The sequence below is a fragment of the Mustelus asterias genome, unplaced genomic scaffold (assembly GCF_964213995.1).
Source record: "Mustelus asterias unplaced genomic scaffold, sMusAst1.hap1.1 HAP1_SCAFFOLD_240, whole genome shotgun sequence".
NCBI classification, from domain to species: Eukaryota; Metazoa; Chordata; class Chondrichthyes; order Carcharhiniformes; family Triakidae; genus Mustelus; species Mustelus asterias.
The window spans coordinates 518,699-533,827 of record NW_027590212.1 but is presented as its reverse complement, the minus strand read 5'-3'; the positions used below and the strand labels follow the sequence as shown (position 1 = coordinate 533,827).

At 49.3% G+C, this 15,129-nt stretch overlaps 1 protein-coding gene across 2 annotated transcripts in view; it reads left to right on the top strand.

Annotated features, from left to right (window-relative positions):
• Positions 1-15,129, top strand: part of LOC144485846 (X-ray repair cross-complementing protein 6-like) — a 97,301-nt gene that overhangs the window by 72,247 nt on the left and 9,925 nt on the right. The gene's annotated exons all lie outside the window — the stretch shown is intronic.

The window sequence follows — 15,129 nt, the reverse complement described above, 5'->3', positions numbered from 1 at the left end:
TGAACGCGTGGCTAAAGGACTGGTGCAAGAGGGAGGGTTTTAAATTCATAGATAACTGGGAAATCTTCAAGTCAGGATGGCAACTGTACAGAAAGGATGGGTTACACCTTAACTGGAAGGGAGCAAATATCCTGGCTGGGAGTTTTGCGAGAGTGTTTCGGCAGGATTTAAACTAGTGTGGCAGGGGGGTGGGGAACAAAACAGGAGGTCAGTAAATACTGAGGCTGGGGTCGAGCTGGGGGCCAGGGCAAGGCTAGCTAAGAAGAGGAGCACTCTGGAGGAGGAGGACCTGACTGGGCCTGGAGGTCTGGAGTGCATCTGCTTCAATGCGAGGAGTGTAACGGGTAAAACAGACGAACTTAGGGCCTTAATGCTTGTGCGGAATTTGGATGTGGTTGCGGTGACGGAAACTTGGTTAAAAGAAGGACAGGACTGGCAGCTGAATATTCCGGGGTATCAGTGTTTTAGGCGAGACAGAGGAGGGGCTAAAAAAGGTGGGGGAGTAGCGATATTAGTTAAGGAGCATATTACCGCGGTGCAGAGGGTAGACAACTTAGAGGAGTCATGTACTGAGTCGCTGTGGGTGGAACTCAGAAACAGGAAGGGTGCAGTCACTATGCTGGGGGTGTACTACAGACCACCCAACAGCCCACGGGAAGTGGAGGAAAGGATATGTCAGGAGATTCTGGATAGGTGCAGAAAACATAGAGTTGTTGTAGTGGGGGACTTTAATTTCCCTGGCACAGACTGGAAAGTGCTTAGAGCTGGGGGACCGGACGGGGAGGAATTTGTAAAATGCGTACTGGAAGGTTCTTTGGAACAGTATGTAGATAGCCCGACTAGAGAGGGGGCAATACTGGACCTAGTTCTGGGAAATGAGCCCGGTCAGGTCGTCAAAGTTTCGGTAGGGGAACATGTGGCAAATAGTGACCACAACTCTGTTAACTTTAGGATAGTAATGGACAAGGATGAGTGCTGTCCTACGGGCAGGGTGCTAAATTGGGGGAAGGCTGACTATAGCCGGATTAGGCAGGAATTGGTGGATGTTGATTGGGAGAGGATGTTCGAGGGTAAGTCCGCGTCTGGCATGTGGGAGTCTTTTAAGGAACTATTGATAAGGCTGCAGGATAGGCATGTGCCTGTAAAAAGGAAAGATAGGAAAGGTAGGATTCGAGAGCCGTGGATAACCAGGGAAATTGAGGATCTGATTAAAATGAAAAGGGAGGCGTACGTTAAGTCCAGGCAACTGAAAACAGATGGAGCTCTGGAGGAATACAGAGAGAGTAGGAAAGATCTCAAATGGGGAGTTAGAAGGGCAAAAAGAGGGCACGAGATGTTCTTGGCAGGCAGGATTAAGGAGAATCCTAAGGCATTCTATTCATACGTTAGGAACAAAAGAGTTGTCAGGGAGAAAATCGGACCTCTCAGGGACAAAGGAGGGGAATTATGCTTAGAACCCAAGGGAATAGGGGAGATCCTAAATGAATACTTTGCATCGGTATTCACGAAGGAGAGGGGCGTGTTAACCGGGAGTGTCTCGGAGGGAGGTGTTGACCCGTTAGAGAAAATCTCCATTACGAGAGAGGAAGTGTTAGGTTTTTTAGGGAACATTAAAACTGACAAAGCCCCAGGGCCTGATGGCATCTGTCCTCGACTGCTCAGGGAGACGAGAGAGGAAATTGCTGGGCCTCTGACGGAAATCTTTGTCGCTTCTTTGGACACGGGTGAGGTCCCTGAGGATTGGAGGATAGCGAATGTGGTCCCGTTGTTTAAGAAGGGTAGCAGGGATAACCCAGGAAATTATAGGCCGGTGAGCTTGACGTCCGTGGTAGGGAAGTTGTTGGAGAGGATTCTTAGAGACAGGATGTATGTGCATTTAGAACGGAACAATCTCATTAGTGACAGACAGCATGGTTTTGTAAGAGGGAGGTCGTGCCTTACAAATTTGGTGGAGTTTTTTGAGGAAGTGACAAAAACGGTTGATGAAGGAAGGGCCGTGGATGTCGTCTATATGGATTTCAGTAAGGCATTTGACAAAGTCCCACATGGCAGGTTGGTTAAGAAGGTTAAGGCTCATGGGATACAAGGAGAAGTGGCTCGATGGGTGGAGAACTGGCTTGGCCATAGGAGACAGAGGGTAGTGGTCGAAGGGTCTTTTTCCGGCTGGAGGTCTGTGACCAGTGGTGTTCCGCAGGGCTCTGTACTGGGACCTCTGCTATTTGTGATATATATAAATGATTTGGAAGAAGGTGTAACTGGTGTAATCAGCAAGTTTGCGGATGACACAAAGATGGCTGGAATTGCGGATAGCGAAGAGCATTGTCGGGCAATACAGCAGGATATAGATAGGCTGGAAAATTGGGCGGAGAGGTGGCAGATGGAATTTAATCCGGATAAATGCGAAGTGATGCATTTTGGAAGAAATAATGTAGGGAGGAGTTATACAATAAATGGCAGAGTCATCAGGAGTATAGAAACACAGAGGGACCGAGGTGTGCAAGTCCACAAATCCTTGAAGGTGGCAACACAGGTGGAGAAGGTGGTGAAGAAGGCATATGGTATGCTTGCCTTTATAGGACGGGGTATAGAGTATAAAAGCTGGAGTCTGATGATGCAGCTGTATAGAACGCTGGTTAGGCCGCATTTGGAGTACTGCGTCCAGTTCTGGTCGCCGCACTACCAGAAGGACGTGGAGGCATTGGAGAGAGTGCAGAGAAGGTTTACCAGGATGTTGCCTGGTATGGAGGGTCTTAGCTATGAGGAGAGATTGGGTAGACTGGGGTTGTTCTCCTTGGAAAGACGGAGAATGAGGGGAGATCTAATAGAGGTATACAAGATTATGAAGGGTATAGATAGGGTGAACAGTGGGAAGCTTTTTCCCAGGTCGGAGGTGACGATCACGAGGGGTCACGGGCTCAAGCTGAGAGGGGCGAAGTATAACTCAGACATCAGAGGGACGTTTTTTACACAGAGGGTGGTGGGGGCCTGGAATGCGCTGCCAAGTAGGGTGGTGGAGGCAGGCACGCTGACATCGTTTAAGACTTACCTGGATAGTCACATGAGCAGCCTGGGAATGGAGGGATACAAACGATTGGTCTAGTTGGACCAAGGAGCGGCACAGGCTTGGAGGGCCGAAGGCCTGTTTCCTGTGCTGTACTGTTCTTTGTTCTTTGAAGGGGGGGAGGTTTAACACAGATATCAGAAGGACATATTTCACACAGAGGGTCGTGGGGGCCTGGAATGTGTTGCCGGGCAAGGTGGTGGAGGCGGACACACTGGGAACGTTTAAGACTTATCTAGACAGCGATATGACCGGAGTGGGAATGGAGGGATACAAAAGAGTGGTCTAGTTTGGACCAGGGAGCGGCGCGAGCTAATTGTTCCTTGTTTCTCGTTTCAAGGCTTCATTCTATGATCATCTTGCTGGTGCCAGTACAGAGCGAGACTGCGGATAGTTGGGAACCTGTCTCGGGGGCAGGGAATTCATATGGTGTTCATGGAAGTGGAAATGACTAGGGTTGGGAAGCATTTTCCGATCAGGGCCATTGTGATCTCCTGGACTCGTTTCGATCGCCTCAGGGGGTCGGAGAGGAATTTCCCAGATTTTTTTTTTCCCCATATTGGCCCTGGGGTTTTTCACTCTGGGTTTTCGCCTCTCCCTGGGGATCACATGGTCTGGAATAGGGGGGTGGGGGTGAGTTAATAGGTTGTAATGAACAAAGCATCGTAGCTGTGAGGGACAGCTCGGTGGATAGGATATTGGTATGTAGATAGGCTGGAAAATTGGGCGGGGATCCTGGATTCAGGATTCAATCCTGGACCGGGGAGCGGCGCGGGCTTGGAGGGCCGAAGGGCCTGTTCCTGTGCTGTATTGTTCTTTGTTCTTTGTTCTTTTGTTCTGTTCATAGAGAAGGAAAGGAGAAAGTGCAGAATGTAGTGTTACAGTCATAGCTAGGGTGTAGAGAAAGATCAACTTAATGCAAGGTAGGTCCATTCAAAAGTCTGATGGCAGCAGGGAAGAAGCTGTTCTTGAGTCGGTTGGAACGTGACCTCAGACTTTTGTATCATTTTCCCGAAGGAAGAAGGTGGCAGAGAGAATGTCTGGGGCGTCTGGAGTCCTTAATTATGCTGGCTGCTTTTCCAAGGCAGCGGGAAATGAAGACGGAGTCAATGGATGGGAGGCTGGTTTGCATGATGGACTGGGCTACATTCACAACCCTTTGTAGTTTCTTGCGGTCTTGGACAGAGCAGGAGCCAAACCAAGCTGTGATACAACCAGAAAGAATGCTTTCTGTGGTGCATCTGTAAAAGTTGGTGAGAGTCGTAGCTGACATGCCAAATTTCCTTAGTTTTCTGAGAAAGTAGAGGCGTTGGTGGGGCTTTCTTAACTATAGTGTCGGCATGGGGGGACCAGGACAGGTTGTTGGTGATCTGGACAACTAAAAACTTGAAGCTCTCAACCCTTTCTACTTCATCCCTATTGATGTAGACAGGGGCATGTTCTCCTTTATGCTTCCTGAAGTCGATGACAATCTCCTTCGTTTTGTTGACTTTGAGGGAGAGATTATTGTTGCCGCACCAGTTCACCAGATTCTCTATCTCATTCCTGTACTCTGTCTCGTCATTGTTTGAGATCCGACCCACTATGGTGGTTTCATCAGCAAATTTGAAAATCGAGTTGGAGAGGAATTTGGCCGCACAGTCATAGGTGCATAAGGAGTATAGTAGGGGGCTGAGAACACAGTCTTGTGGGGCACCGGTGTTGAGGATGATCGTGGAGGAGGTGTTATTGCCTATCCTCACTGATTGTGGGCTGTAGGAAGTTCAGGATCCAGTCACAGAGGGAGAAGCTGAGGCCCAGGCCACGGAGTTTGGAGATGTGTGTTGTGGGAATAATGGTGTTGGAGGCTGAGCTGTAGTCGATAAATAGGAGTCTGACATAGGTGTCCATGTTATCTAGGTGTTTCAGGGTTGAGTGCAGGGCCAGGGAGATGGCGTCTGCTGTGGACCTGTTGCAGCGATAGGCAAACTGTAGTGGATCCAGTCAATGGAGTGTCAGTCAAGCGGCTTGCTTTGAGTCCTGAATGGTGACAGGCTTTGAGGAATCGGGAGCTGAGTTCATCGCCACAGCGACTGACCTGCTTTTGTAGATGCAGAACGTGGCTGGTCCAGTTAGGTTTCTAGTCATTAGTGACCCCCTCATGATAATAATGGAGCATTCAGCAATGGTAATATTTGAATGTCAAGGGAAGCAGCTGAGATTCTCTCTCATTGGGAATGGTCACTGGTGCTGGTGATGCAAGTGTTACTGTTAGATTTGCCCCCATGTCCCTTTTCCAGTCTTGTCCGTTACTTGGTGCCCCTCAGTGACACCATCTGAAGACATGATGCCAGGCTCCACAATATGCTGATGACATCCAAGTCTACCTCATCACCCCCTCTCGTGACCCCTCCATGGTGTTATCGGACTGAACAACAAAGAACAGTACAGCAAAGGAACAGGCCCTTCAGCCCTCCAAGCCTTCGCCAATCACTTTTACCTATCTAACCAACCGCTTATATCCCTCTATTCCCCGTTTGTTAATGTGTCTATCAAGATAAGTTCAATAAAAAAAATCTGGAATTAAGAATCTACTGATGACCATGAAACTAGAGTCATAGAGGTTTACAGCATGGAAACAGGCCCTTCGGCCCAACTTGTCCATGCCGGGCCACACTTGGAATACTGTGTGCAATTCTGGTCACCCTATTATAGAAAGGATATTATTAAACTAGAAAGAGTGCGGAAAAGATTGACGAGGATGCTACCGGGACTTGATGGATTGAGTTATAAGGAGAGGCTGGATAGACTGGGACTTTTTTCTCTGGGGCGAAGGAGGCTGAGAGGTGATCTTATTAGAGGTCTATAAAATAATGAGGAGCATAGATCAGCTAGTTCGTCAATATCTTTTCCCAAAGGTAGGGGAGTCTAAAACTAGAGGACATAGGTTTAAGGTGAGAGGGGAGAGATACAAAAGTGCCCAGAGGGGCAATTTTTTCACACAGAGGGTGGTGAGTGTCTGGAGCAAGCTGCCAGAGGTAGTAGTTGAGGCAGGTACAATTTTATCTTTTAAAAAGCATTTAGACAGTTACATAGGTACGATGGGTATAGAGGGATATGGGCCAAATGCAGGCAATTGGGATTAGCTTCGGGGTTTTTTAAAAAAAAGGGCAGCATGGACAAATTGTAGGGGTAGGGCCTGGGTGGGATTGTGGTCGGTGCAGACTTGATGGGCCGAATGGCCTCCTTCTGCACTGTAGGGTTTCTATGATTTCTATGATTTCTATGAAATTGGGCCGAAGGGCCTGTTTCCATGCTGTAAACCTCTATGACTCTAGTCCCAATTGCTTGCATTTGGCCCATATCCCTCTAGACCCATCTTACCCATGTAACTGTCTAAATGCTTTTTAAAAGACAAAATTGTACCCGCCTCTACTACTACCTCTGGCAGCTTGTTCCAGACACTCACCACCCTCTTGTGAAAAAATTGCCCCTCTGGACACTTTTGTATCTCTCCCCTCTCACCTTAAACCAGTGGTTCCCAAACTTTTTTCACTGGGCCGCACTTTCGGAATAAAAATTTGCTCGCGCCACACCGGATTTTTTATTGATAAGAAATACATCCAAAAACAAAAAAAAACAACTCCTAGCAGTGCTTGATTCATAACATAGAACACAACTACTTTATAATATGATCATGGGGCATCCAGAAAGTATAAAACAATGCTTGTTCAAACCATGTTTAACTGTTTCTTTGATTGTCCTTGAATCTTCCCACCACTCTTGCCATCCTCTCTCGCCGCACCAGTGTGGCGCGCCGCACCCTTTGGGAACCACTGCCTTAAACCTATGCCCTATAGTTTTAGACCCCCCTACCTTTGGGAAAAGATTTTGACTATCTAGCTGATCTGTGCCCCTCATTATTTTATAGACCTCTATAAGATCACCCCTAAGTCACCTACGCTCCAGAGAAAAAAGTCCCAGTCTATCCAGCCTCTCCTTGTAACTCGTCAATTGTTGGAAAAACCCATCTGGTTCACTAATGTCCCTTTAGGGAAGGAAATCTGTCGCCCTTACCCGGTCTGGCCTACATGTGACTCCAGAGCCGCAGCAATGTGGTTGACTCTCAACTGCCCTCCAAAGGGCAGCGAGGGACGGGCAATAAATGCTGGCAGCCAGTGACGCCCGGGTCCCACAAAGTAATGAAAAAAAAAGCACAACCTTGTGTGATTTATTTTGTTGTGATGTGTTGGTACAAAGGCCCCAAATAAGCCCCAGTGTCAGGGTTGAAAAGGGCTCCCTCCAATCCTTTATTATTGTCACAAGTAGGCTTACATTAACACTGGAATGGAGTTACTGTGAAAATCCCCTCGTCGCCTGATGCGCATCAATTGGACACGAGGCACGAAGCTTCGGTAAAAGAAGGCTTTTATTAACTAACAATGGAACTAACAGAACTTTAACACACTATCCCAGACTGAAGAGGTCCCGCCCAAGCAGGGGGTCTTATACCTCTCCCAGGAGGCGGAGTCCGACTGGGATGTGCCACAACAGTAACAACCACAGGTGTATCAATCCCACCCTAGCCCAACAACAACATTAGAACAACCCAACAACAACATTAGAACAATCCCACAGTGGGAACCAACGATGGTTCACCACATTCACCCCTCCTTTGAGAACAAAGGCCGGCGGGGTACGAAAACAGACTCAAATGTCAACAGATTATAAGTTCAGACGGTCTGGAGGACCGCACCATCATTGTGACCTCCTCAATACCGGCGGTGACACCGGAGTAGGTGCATGCGGTGGCGTTCTCCCCAAAACAGCGTCCAGCTGTTCTCCCACGGACTCACAGGCCGGTTGACCCTGATGAAGCGGTAGTGCAGGGGATCCCGATACATTCTGCGATGGCGCCGATCTTCGGGGCTCAGGCAAGCTGTGCATTGGAGTAAAACTGTTAAGCACTGGTCCCGGTGCTGTCCGCGCCACGTCCGGGGGAGAAATAAGGGATAAGGGATTCGTCACTGGGGGTATGGGAGCGACAGGAGTTGCTACGTCCCCTGCGGGCGCCAGGTCTCGGATCGAGACTGTGTCCTCTCGCCCGTCAGGAAATGCCACATAGGCATACTGAGCGTTGGCGTGGAGGAGGTGGACCTGTTCGACCAAGGGGTCGGACTTGCGGGCCCTTACATGTCGCCGCAGAAGGACGGGTCCTGGGTACGTCAACCAGGCTGGTAAAGATATCCCCGAGGACGACTTCCGAGGGAATGAGAACATCCTCTCATGGGGAGTAGCATTGGTTGCCGTACACAGGAGGGAGCGAATGGAGTGAAGCGCATCAGGGAGGACCTCCTGCCAACGGGAGATTGGAAGGCCTTTGGACTTCAGCGCCAATAGGACAGCCTTCCAGACAGTAGCATTCTCTCTTTCCACCTGTCCATTACCCCTAGGGTTGTAACTCGTGGTCCTACTAGAGGCAATCCTGTATGAGAGCAGGAATTGCCTCAAGTCATCACTCATGAACGACGAGCCCCTGTCGCTATGGATATAGCTGGGGTACCCGAACAGGGTAAAAAGATCACGGAATGCCTTGATCACCGTGGCAGTCGACGTGTCCGCGCAGGGGACAACAAACGGGAACCGGGAGTACTCATCTATTATGTTCAGAAAGTACACGTTCCGATCTGTTGAGGGAAGGGGGCCCTTAAAATCTACACTCAGCCTCTCGAAGGGGCGAGTGGCCTTGACCAAATGTGCCCGGTCAGGTCGGTAAAAGTGCGGTTTGCATTCCGCGCAAATCCGACAGCTCCTTGTCACCGACCTGACGTCCTCCACCGAGTAAGGCAGGTTGCGGGCTTTGACAAAGTGGTAGAGCCGAGTGACCCCAGGATGGCACAGGTCATTATGGAGGGTGTTCAAGCGATCCTCCTGCGTAGTAGCGCATGTTCCGCGCGTGAGGGCATCCGAGGGCTCATTGAGTTTCCCGGGACTATACATGATATCGTAGTTATAGGTGGAGAGTTCAATTCTCCACCGCAAGATCTTATCATTCTTGATCTTGTCCCTCTCCGTGTTGTTGAACATGAACGCCACGGACCGCTGGTCCGTGATCAGGGTGAACCGCTTTCCCGCCAGGTAATGGCGCCAGTGTCTGATGGCCTCCACAATGGCCTGGGCCTCCTTTTCCACCGCTGAATGCCGAATTTCGGGGCCTTGGAGGGTGCGGGAAAAAAACGCGACGGGCCTGCCCGCCTGGTTTAGTGTGGCGGCCAGGGCGAAATCAGATGCATCGCTTTCCACCTGAAAAGGGATGGATTCGTCTACCGCATGCATCGTGGCTTTCGCGATGTCGTGTTTCAATTCCTTGAAGGCCAATTGGGCCTCTGGCGTGAGTGGAAAAGTCGTGGACTTAATAAGCGGACGGGCTTTGTCCGCGTAGTTGGGGACCCACTGCGCATAATAGGAGAAGAAGCCTAGGCATCTTCTCAGTGCTTTTGCGCTAGCGGGCAAGGGAAGTTCAGCAAGGGGGCGCGTACGGTCTGGATCAGGGCCAATGACCCCGTTTTCCACCACGTATCCCAGGATGGCTAACCGGCGCGTACGGAATACACACTTCTCCCTGTTGTAGGTCAAATTCAGGCGAGATGCAGTGCGTAAAAAGTTCTGGAGATTTGTGTCATGGTCCTGCTGATCACGGCCACAGATGGTGACATTATCCAGGTACGGGAAGGTAGCCCGCAGCCTGTTCTGGTCCACCATTCGGTCCATAGCACGCTGGAAGACCGAGACCCCATTGGTGACACCAAATGGAACCCTACGAAACTGATACAGACGACCATCCGCCTCAAAGGCCGTGTAGTGTCGGTCCTCTGGGCGAATGGGGAGTTGGTGGTAGGCGGACTTAAGGTCTATGGTGGAGAACACCCGGTACTGCGCAATCTGATTGACCATATCAGATATGCGCGGGAGGGGATACGCATCCAGCTGCGTATATCGATTAATGGTCTGACTGTAATCAATGACCATCCGGGGTTTGTTCCCGCTCTTGACCACCACAATCTGTGCTCTCCACGGACTAACACTGGGCTGTATGATCCCTTCTTTGAGGAGTCGCTGAACCTCAGATCTGATGAAGATCCGATCTTCAGTGTTGTAACGCCTACTTTTAGTAGCGATGGGCTTGCAGCCTGGTACCAGATTCTTGAATAAAGAGGGTGTGGTGATCTTTAATGTAGAAAGATTGCAGGCGGGGCGCTTTGGACAATTTGGAGACTGCAGCTGTTCCCCTACTGTCAGCGAAGGGAGTGGCCCACCATACTGTAGGATCACACTCTTCATGTGGACCATAAAGTTTAGTCCGAGGAGAATTGGTGCGCAAAGATACGGCAACACAAGGAGCCTGAATCGCTCGTAAATTGTACCTTGCACTTTCAAAGTTACCACACAACGTCCTAGCACAGGGACAGACCGGGACCTTGATGCCATAGTGATTGTCTGTTTGGCAGGTTGAATCTGGAGTCCACACCTCTTTACAGTGTCAGGGTGAATAAAGCTCTCAGTTCTCCCGCTGTCAAACAGACAATAAATTGCACGACCATTTACCTGTATATCCATCATCGAACAATCAAGCCTGTGAGGCTTAGCCTGGTCCAGGGTGATCGACGCCACCGTTGGTCCGTGAACGTCACTGCAGGCAGCTGAGGTCGATGCTGAGGACCCCTGCTGGTCGCTCATGGTCATCATCGACCAAAATGGCCAGCCCCATGAATCGCACATGGGTGAGGGCACCAAACGTAGCGACTCCTGGTGGTCATCCTCCTCTGACTCCGTCGACCGCAATGGCGTCGTCCTGGACTCGCATATGGACGAACCCCGTGAGTACTTCGACGACGATGGTGATGATCCCCGTTCCGAAGGGTCACAGGCCGCACTGCCGTTCTTGGGCTTCGATCTGCACACCTTCGCATAATGTCCCTTTTTACCGCATAAGTTACAGACTACCGCTTTAGCGGGACACTTTTGTCGTGGATGCTTGGCTCCTCCGCAGAAGTAGCACCGCGGGCCGCATGGGGCTGCAGCCGTCGTCTGGTCCACATGGGAGCACGCCATAACACTGCACTTTGAGCCCGTGGGGCGAGGAGGGATTTGCGACTGCTCCTGCCACGTTGTCTCCACGTGGTCCTCCGGATACAGGACCAAGCTCTTCGAAGCCGCCTCAAGCATTTCAGCTAATTCCATAGCTTGGGTCAGGTTGAGATTTCCCTTTTCTAGCAGCTTGAGATGGATGTATGAAGACCCGACCCCGGCCACAAACGCATCTCGGGCGAGGTCATACATGTACTGCTCAGCCGACACGGCTTTGCAGTCACAGCCCCTGGCTAGCTGCAAGAGCTCATTGGCGTAATCCTCCATGGTTTCGCCCGACTGCCGACGTCGTGTAGCGAGGAGGTAACGAGCGTGGATCTCATTAGGAGGTTTCGTATAGCGCTTTTTTAAAAGCTCGAGGGCCCTCGGGTAAGTGGTGGCCGCACGGATCGCGAGGTAGACTGTGTCGCTTACCCTCGCATGGAGGACCCGGAGTCTGTCATCATCTGTGGTGACCGCTGCGGAGGCTGCCAGGTAATCTTCAAAACACTTCAGCCAGTGGTCGAAGGTGTTAGAAGCGCCCACCGCACGTGGATCTAGCGTCAGACGTTCTGGCTTTAGGATTTGCTCCATACTCTCCTTTTTTTTTTCTTCCGTCGAGAGTTTTATGTGAGTTAATAAAATTGATGCGCATCAATTGGACACGAGGCACGAAGCTTCGGTAAAAGAAGGCTTTTATTAACTAACAATGGAACTAACAGAACTTTAACACACTATCCCAGACTGAAGAGGTCCCGCCCGAGCAGGGGGTCTTATACCTCTCCCAGGAGGCGGAGCCCGACTGGGATGTGCCACACCAGTAACAACCACAGGTGTATCAATCCCACCGTAGCCCAACAACAACATTAGAACAACCCAACAACAACATTAGAACAATCCCACAGTGGGAACCAACGATGGTTCACCACATCGCCACACTCCGGTGCCTGTTCGGGTACACTGAGGGAGAATTTAGCACGGCCAATGCACCCTAACCAGCATGTCTTTCGGTCTGTGGGAGGAAACCGGAGCACCCAGAGGAAACCCACACAGACACGGGGAGAATGTGCAAACTCCACACAGACAGTGGCCCAAGCCGGGAATCGAACCTGGGTCCCGGGTGCTGTGAGGTAGCAGTGCTAACCACTGTGCCACCGTGCCGCCCCCAAAAATAAGCCAAATTTCAAAAGTCAATCCCCTCATGGTCTGTATCATCCTGGGGAATTGCCCTGGACTAACGCCATAACCTGGTGTTCTGTCTGTGGGAGGGTGCCTGGAACTGAACTCCATGAGGTGTGGCCAGCGTTCTGTGTGAGCGCTGTCGTAATTTCGTGCCCCGGATGGCGCACTCCAAATCCATGAACTTGACCCTGACAACTGCGGATACACACCTCACCATGGTTCAGTTACTGCTCCTGCTAAACATTAGGCTGTATGATTGACTGAAGAATTAAATCCTTTTACAGGAGTCAGTGCCTTCAAGCTGAGTCGTGCTATCGAGGCTGTCGGCGGAAACTTACGGTAATCATTTCTCTTCCCAAAACTGCACTTTGATACATTTTGAAATGACCAATTGGGTTCTGCTCCTGGTGCAGTTGCTGAATGCACCACGTGTTGTGTTGTTAAACTATAAACACGAGTGGGGTGGCTCTGGGGAGGGTGGTTAAAACTGATCTCTGTGCTGCCCATTATTCAGCCTTTACGAGGCCTCTTAAACTCCCAAGATGGTGTCAGTGACATGTGTACACTTGCAATGGAAAGAATGCAGGACACCATATTTGTAAAGGTATTAGTATCTAGGGGCAGCGAGGTGGCACAGTGGTTAGCCCTGCCACCTCACAGTGCCAGGGACCCGGGTTCAATTCCCAGCTTGGGTCACTATCTGTGTGGAGTCTGCACGTTCTCCCCGTGACTGTGTGGGTTTCCTCCGGGTGCTCTGGTTTCCTCCCACAGTCCAAAAGATGTACTGGTTAGGGTGCATTGGCCGTGCTAAATTCTCCCTCAGGTAAAGAAGTTAAAATATTGAGAGATATGGGAGCTAGTCTGTCTCCAATAGTAAGAGATGAAAATATTTGCACTCCTGAAATATTGCCCGAGAGAGTGGTAATCTGTGGAATAAATGGAGAGAGGAGTATGTCCCCTGTGTAAGATAAGGCTAGAAAGTCCAATCAAGACTGGGTAAGTGATAGTGGGAGTGATGGAAAACTTGGCTATTCCAGGAATACAGTTTATTCTTGGAAATGATATCGCTGGTTCACAGGAGGGACTGATGCTCACTGTAGTGGAAAAGCCAAAAGAAAACCAGGGAACTGAGGAGTTAAAAGAAAAATACCCTGGAATTTTTCCAGATCGTGTGGTGACAAGATCCCACAGCCATTAGTTAAAACAGGAGTGGGAGAACAAAAGAGAAAGATGAAGGAATTGAGGTCCAGCTAGCTGACACTCTGATGAGATGGTAAAGGAAAGACCTAAGCAGGTAGAGGATCAGGCAGAGGTGTCTAGCTCTAAAAGATTAATGGAGTTATAACAAAGAAATGAGGTGATAAAGGATTTATATCATAAAGCCGACTCGGAAAAGGAATCAGAGTGTATTCCAGAATGCTATTACCTTAATAGTAAAATCTTAAGGTGAAAATAGAGACCTTGGCAAGTTAGTGCAGATGAGAAATAGGCAGAAGTTCACCAGATTGTGTTGCTGGTAGAATACAGACAGGAAGTATTGCGGGTAGCACAAGAGTTACCTGTAGGAGGTCATCTAGGGGTGAGGAAGACTCAGGCTAAGATACAGAAGCATTTCTATTGGTCTGGACTACATAAAGATGTGATTGAATCTTGCCGTACCTGTCATACGTATCAGATGGTAGGAAAGCCACAGGCAGTGATAAAACCAGCACCTTTGATGCCACTTCTCGCATTTGAAGAACCTTTTACACGGGTTATCATTGATTGTGTAGGTCCCCTCTCTAAAACCAGAAGTGGGAACCAGTATTTTTTTAACCGTAATGAATGTGTCTACCAGGTTTCCAGACGCAATTCCATTATGGAATGTCAAGGCAAAAAAGGTTGTGGGGGATTTGCTTGCTTTCTTTACCCGTTATGGATTTCCCAGGGAGATTCAGTCAAACGAAGGGTCCAATTTTACTGCTAAATTATTTAAGAGAGGCAAGGACTGATTAGGGACAGTCAGCATGGCTTTGTGAGTGGAAAATCATGTCTCACAGATTTGATTGAGTGTTTTTGAAGGGGTAACCAAGAAGGTAGATGAGGGCAGTGCAGTTGATGTTGTCTACATGGACTTTAGCAAGGCCTTTGACAAGGTATCGCACGGTAGGTTGTTGCATAAGGTTAAATCTCACGGGATCCAGGGTGAGGTAGCTAAATGGATACAAAATTGGCTTGATGACAGAAGCGAGAGGGTGGTTGTCGAGGGTTGTTTTTCAAACTGGAGACCTGTGACCAGCGGTGTGCCTCAGGGATCGGTGTTGGGTCCACTGTTATTTGTCATTAATAAACGTGGGCAATTGGGATTAGCTTAGGGGTTTAAAATAGCATTAATTCAAAAACTCTGCTTCCACCACCATTTCAAGAGAGACTTCCAAAGACACTGAACCCCCAGAGAGAAAATGTTTCACCTTTTCTCCATTTTAAACGGGTGACCAATTACTTTTTAACAGTGAGTCTCTAGTTCTACGTTCTCCCACAAGAGGAAACATCCTCTCCACATCCACCCTGTCAACACCCCCTCAGGATCTTATCTGTTTCAATCAAGTCGCCTCTTATTCTTCGAAACTCCAGCGGATACAAGGTTCACCTCTCCAAACCTTGCTCAAAACACCACCCACCCATTCCTGGTATTAGTCCAGTAGACATTCTCCGAACTGTTTCCAATGCATTTACATCCTTCCTTAAACAAATAAACAAGAGGAAACATTCTCCCACTATCAAAAACTTTTCATAATTTT